We start from the raw sequence: 7111 nt of genomic DNA on the forward strand, positions 1-7111 counted from the left end.
TGCTAAGGATTAGCTAAGGATTAGCTACAACATTTTTGCTAGGGATTAGCTACAACCTATTTGCTAGGGATTAGCTAAGGATTAGCTACAACTTTTTTGCTAGGGATTAACTACAACCGATTTGCTTGGGATTAGCTAGGGATTAGCTACAACCACTTTGCTAGGGATTAACTAGGGATTACCTGCAATACCTTTGCTAGGGATTAACTAGGGATTAACTACAATTATTTTGCTACTGATTAGTACAACTAGTTTGCTAGGGATTAGCTAAGGATTAGCTAGGGATTAGCGACAAAGTGGTTCTCTAGCTACTTAGCTACCAATATTTTAGCTACGTCATAATGTCTTCGCTAATTTCTCGCTAATCCTTCGCTAAATCGTTTTGCGAGGGATTAGTGAGGGATTCGCTAGGGATTATTCCCTCGCTAATACGTAACTTTCTTGTAGTGTCTTGTGCTATAGAAAATAAAGTTAATAAAATATTACAAAAGTATCATTCTCTAAAATTTAAAAAATAGAATTAAGTAAAAAGCTTATAGTAGAATTATATTTCAAAAATGAAAAATATTTCAAAATAGATAAATCTTTTAAACTAAAAAATAAAAATAAAAAAGTTACTTTTTTATTTTATTGGATAAAAATTTAAATTGTTTTAATTGAAATCTTGTGATATAGAAAGAAGATAAGGAAAAATATTAATAACATCAAGTTTTCTAAAAATCTTAAGGGAGAAATATTTAAAAAATAGAAAATTTAAAAATCTTATAATAGAATTATATTAAAAAATGAGAAAAAATTAAAAAATACAGAAGCATTTTCAAAGTATTTTAAATTCAAAATAAAGAAAAAGTATCTTTTTTAATTATTTTGATAAATTTTTTTTGGTTTCATAATTGAAATATAATATAATAAAAAAAAGAGAATGAAATATTAGTAAAATTATTATTGTCTAAAAAATAAAAAATATAAATATATAGAAACATTGAGAATTATTCAACCATAAATACATATTTAAAAAATCATTTTAAATTAAAAATAGAAAAGATTATTATTTTTTATTAAATTTGATAACATTTTAAGTTTTCTAATTGAAATATTGTACTAGAAGAAAGTCCTAATTACTTATGACTGACCAATTATTTAAAAGAAATTACTATAGAGGTTGTTAAGCATATATATTAGTTTTTAAAATGCTATATTTGATTTGTTCATTGTTAGGGTACGTCAATAATTTTTTAACCTCATTGTACTTCAATTGTGGTAAGTTAGATTATAACACATTCTTTTCAATTGTTAAAAAAGAAGAACAAAGTGGTGTATCGTTTCATTTAAGTTTTTATTTTTTATTACTTGAAAATAATTTGTAATTTTATTGATAATTAAGAAAATATTATAGAACAAAATATTATTATAATAATGGTTGTGGTAATCATAATATATAAAACTTATTCATAAAATAAAATAAAAAATACCAAATTGGATGTATCATTTAATTTATTTTTTCAATGTTTATTACTTGACGTTATTGCATTACATTGATTGAATTTTATGTTCTAGTTGTATCTTTTATCTTTTTACATCTTTAAAAGAATAACTTGTTATATCTTGAAAGAAAAAGAAAATCTTTTATCTTAAAAACATAATTTGATAAGTTTTAAATGATTTTTAATTGAAATCTTGTGCTATAGAAAAAAAAAGTTAATAAAATATGTAAGACCCTTGAACATGGCGTTTTAAAAGTGATAGTGATTTTAAAATAGTGAGACTCAATTATTTTAATATTAAAAGATATTAGTATAAATAGAATCATTATAAACGAGTTTGATTATTTTAAAACACACTATCTCTCTAGAAATCACTTTTCTAGAGTTCTCTGACTTCTCTTTAGAGGTTCTGTCTCTCTAGTCGTCTGATTGAAGAACCGAGACCCTAGAATTGATCCTCTCGGTGAGCTCTTTAAATTGGACCGATCAGTTTCTCTGTTTGCGTAAGTTGAGTTTCTGCTCTCTTTTTAGTCTTTTTCTGTTTTTTGTTGCATGCGAGCTCTCTTCCGCTTGCATGCGACGTTTTAATCATCAATATGAGTCTTTGCTGATCAGTGATCATAATGGTAGGTCCTGATCGTTCTTATGATGTTTCTATATGTAGATAGAGCATCTTGTGGAGTTAGATGCGTTTTGGTGCTCTTTGAGCAGTTTGGGTCTACAGAGTCGCTTTGTCAAGTAAGAGAAGCTAATAATTGATTGTACTTAAATTTAGTGGATGTAATTATATGTAATTAGGCTTGCCTGTTTGATTGCTGTGAGATTATGAATTGTTTGATGTTTGGTATAACTGAAATTGTGATTGCATTGTGTGAATTGAGGTTGAATTTGAAAATGAACACTTGAATCATGGCTCTAATTGGTATCATCTCAATTTGCTTAAAAACCATTTTGAAAACTAGACAACACTGCCATGGAGGTGCCAATTTGGGTCATGAAATCAAGTGAAACATCTCCCAACGAAAACCAGAATATGTGTTTTTTTCTGGTGTGAGGTTGAGCCTTGAAAAATGCGAGAGGATCAGCGCTGAGCGTAGCCCAGCAGTGCCTGGCGTTGAAAAATGTGAGAAGAATGAGGTTGAGCGCCAGCCGAGCGGTGCCCCAGCGTTGGGACCCTGTAGGTCTGGAACAAAATTTTAATGCTGAGGCTGAGCGTTGGAATCTGAGGCTGAGCGTTGGCTGCCAGATTTCATGTGTTTGCTTTTTTGATATGTTTCATTGAATTAATTGATCTGAAATGGATTATTTTGACTGTTTTGGTATACTTTGAGTAAGATTGGGTGAATATGGACATGTTGTATGTGAATTATGGAGGAATTTCATGGAGAAATTCTAAGTGTGGATAAGGTAGGGTATGCAAAGACATAAGGACTCGGTTTTGGTTGGTATCCTGACGCTCCAATAACCATTAAGGCTCATATAGAGTATAATGAGTTATGTCGTGAGGAGTAGTAGGAGGTCTTAGCCACTAGACTAGATCAAGTCTTTGGCGCGAATGAGACTTACCTGGTGTGATGATTGGGTGATAACCCCTTGAGGCCAAACTCTGCAGAGTTTGGGAATCATACACGGTGCAAGCCACCAAGAGGTCCGATGTTAATTGCATATATCCGGAAAATTGAGTCTAGAGTTGAATGGCATGTGAGTATTGGAATGTTCCTGTGTGAATTTGTGATAATTGATTGTTATTATGCTCTTACTCTAATGTAACCTTCTTTAAATCATTATTAGCTTACCCTTGCTTTTTGTGTTTTTGTCTCGTGTTGTATGTTTCCTTTTGCGACGATCACCTTAATGGTGGCAGCAGATGTGGTTCCAATGTCAGAGGCACTTCTGGAGAATGAGGAGTCATCGTTTTAGGTGGGAGCTTAAGTGGTGGTCAGTTTAGGTATATTTTTATCAGTTTAGTGTAAGTGTATAAGTGATATATTTTTATAGTCACATCTTTTGTAAGACTGTATTAATATATTGTGTACACTGAATTACCTGTTTTGGAACTATGATGAAACTCCCTATTTTTATTAGTCTTAAGCTTCTAAAATTTAAAAATAGAATTAAGTAAAAAGCTTATATTATAATTATATTTCAAAAACGAGAAATATTTAAAAATAGATAAATATTTTAAAAATATTTTAAACTAAAAAATAAAAATAAAACAGTTACTTTTTTTATTTTATTGGATAAAAATTTAAATTGTTTTAATTGAAATCTTGTGATATAGAAAGAAGATAAGAAAAAATATTAATAACATCAAGTTTTCTAAAAATCTTAAGGGAGAAATATTAAAAAAATAGAAAATTTAAAAATCTTATAATAGAATTATATTAAAAAATGAGAAAAAATTAAAAAATACAGAAGCATTTTCAAAGTATTTTAAATTCACAATAAAGATAAAGTATCTTTTTTAATTGTTTTGATAAATATTTTTAGTTTCATAATTGAAATATAATATAATAAAAAAAATATAAGATAATGAAATATTAGTAAAATTATCATTGTCTAAAAAATAAAAAATATAAATATATAGAAACATTGAGAAATATTCAAGCATAAATACATATTTAAAAAAGCATCTTAAATTAAAAATAGAAAAGATTATTATTTTTTATTAAATTTGATAACATTTTAAGTTTTCTAATTGAAATATGGTACTACAAGAAAGTCCTAATTACTTATGACTGACCAATTATTTAAAAGAAATTATTGTAGAGGTGGTTAAGCGTATATATTAGTTTTTAAAATGCTATATTTGATTTGTTCATTGTTAGGCTAAGTCAATAATTTTTTAACCTAATTGTACTTCAATTGTGGTAAGTTAGATTATAACACATTCTTTTCAATTGTTAAAAAGAAGAACAAAGTGGTGTATCGTTTCATTTAAGTTTTAATTTTTTATTACTTGAAAATAATTTGTAATTTTATTGATAATTAAGAAAATATTATAGAATAAAATATTATTATAATAATGGTTGTGGTAATCATCATATATAAAACTTATTCATAAAATAAAATAAAAAATACCAAATTGGATGTATCATTTAATTTATTTGTTCAATGTTTATTACTTGACGTTATTGCATTACATTGATTGAATTTTATGTTCTAGTTATGTCTTTTATCTTTTTACATCTTTAAAAGAATAACTTGTTATATCTTGAAAGAAAAAGAAAATCTTTTATCTTAAAAACATAATTTGATAAGTTTTAAATGATTTTTAATTGAAATCTTGTGCTATAGAAAAAAAAAAGTTAATAAAATATTACTAAAGTATCATTTTCTAAAATTTAAAAAGTAGAATTAACTAAAAAGCTTATAGTATAATTATATTTCAAAAACGAGAAATATTTAAAAATAGATAAATATTTTAAAAATATTTTAAACTAAAAAATAAAAATAAAAAAGTTACTTTTTTATTTTATTGGATAAAAATTTAAATTCTTTTAATTGAAATATTGTGATATTGAAAGAAGATAAAAAAATATTAATAACATTAAGTTTTCGAAAAATATTAAGGGAGAAATGTTAAAAAAATAGAAAATTTAAAAATCTTATAATAGAGTTATATTAAAAAATGAGAAAAAATTAAAAAATACATAAGCATTTTCAAAGTATTTTAAATTTAAAATAAAGAAAAAGTATCTTTTTTAATTTTTTTGATAAATTTTTTTAGTTTCATAATTGAAATATTATATAATAAAAAAAGTAAGATAATGAAATATTAATAAAATTATCATTGTCTAAAAAATAAAAAATAAAAATATATAAAAACATTGAGAAATATTCAACCATAAATACATATTTAAAAAAGCATTTTAAATTAAAAATAGAAAAGATTATTATTTTTATTAAATTTGATAACATTTTAAGTTTTCTAATTGAAATATTGTACTATAAGAAAGTCCTAATTACTTATAACTGACCAATTATTTAAAAGAAATTACTATAGAGGTGGTTAAGCATATATATTAGTTTTTAAAATTCTATATTTGATTTGTTCATTGTTAAGCTACATCAATAATTTTTTAACCTAATTGTACTTCATTTGTGGTAAGTTAGATTATAACACATTCTTTTCAATTGTTAAAAAAGAAGAACAAAGTGGCGTATCATTTCATTTAAATTTTTATTTTTTATTAATTGAAAATAATTTGTAATTTTTTTGATAATTAAGAAAATATTATAGAATAATGGTTGTGGTAATCATAATATGTAAAACTTATTCAGAATAAAGTTACTTTTTTTTATTTTATTGGATAAAAATTTAAATCTTTTTAATTGAAATCTTGTGATATAGAAAGAAGATAAGAAAAAATATTAATTGTAAGGCCCAGTTTTCTGCCTTAATGTTTTAAGGGCTGCCATTAACCTAATGGGCCTAAGGGCTGGCCCAAGCAGTAAAAACAGACCCTAATTTGCCCTAACGTTTCCACTTCCCTCACTTTCAGAAACAGTGCCTCCTTGCCTCCTTGAGCAGCTACTACGCTCTGCTAGGGTTTTGTCGACAACCTTCTTCAAGCTAGCTCAAGCCAGGTTCCACCCACGTAAGTCAACCTCGAACTCTTACGTCATCTCTGGGCAAACTTTTACCATTAGGGTTTGGTATTAACTTGTGCTTATTTCTGTCTTACCGATTGTTTCCAGCTCTTTGGCCACCCTTAGGACAGTCTTGCTCGATGTGTGCGTATTGGGGGTTTTCCGCTTAGCTCTTCCAGGTAAGGGAAGCTAGGCTTCATATTTTTTATTCATTTTTTGTATGCTTTGGTTCTGTTTCGTGATTCTGGTGATAATATGTTGCTTATGATGATGTGAAAATGCTTTGGGTGTTGTCATGAGTGAGTCCTTGATTAAACATGCGTGGAACAGTGGTGAGAACTGATATACTCGCCCAGGCGAGCTCATCTTGCCTAGGCGAGAATAGCGGGAACTCGTCTAGGTTCCTGCTCGAGCGCTCGCCTAGGCGAAGGGCTGTATTTTTTAGTGACGAACTGTCTCACCCTGGCGAGACCGCCTCGCCTAAGCGAGAGTTCGCGAAACCTTCCAGGGGCACTGTTGCAGTCTCGCCTAAGCGAGAGTCTACAGCTTGAGCGAGAGCACTCCTCTTGATGCGACCCCAATAAGGCTTATAACATTGGGCCAATGCCTAGGCCCATTCTTTTTAATTTCTTTTTATTTTATTTTATTTTAATTAAATAAATGTGTTCTAATTAGGTTTGTTTACTAAATGCAGCCCACTTTTGTAAGCTACCAATTGGTATTGGGCCTTCACAACACTTCTAACCAACGTGCATACAGATGTGGGTCGCGAAGCCTACTTTAACTCCTGGTATGGATCAACAACGTATTCAAAGCACATTTCTTCATAATCAACATTTGTTTTCAGCACGTGGAGTCATTTGGGCCTTAAAGCTTGTCATATCTTTCCGAAGCCCATTACCACACCTATCATTACAACAACACCTGCACCATAATTTCTTCTGCTTGCACACCTCAACGCGTCAACAAAGTTGAAGCCCATTTTCCTCCTCTCCGAATTGAAGCTATGCGTGCATTTCTACTGAAAGCACGAT

This window comes from Vigna unguiculata, chromosome 9 (genome assembly GCF_004118075.2).
Source record: "Vigna unguiculata cultivar IT97K-499-35 chromosome 9, ASM411807v1, whole genome shotgun sequence".
Lineage (NCBI taxonomy): Eukaryota > Viridiplantae > Streptophyta > Magnoliopsida > Fabales > Fabaceae > Vigna > Vigna unguiculata.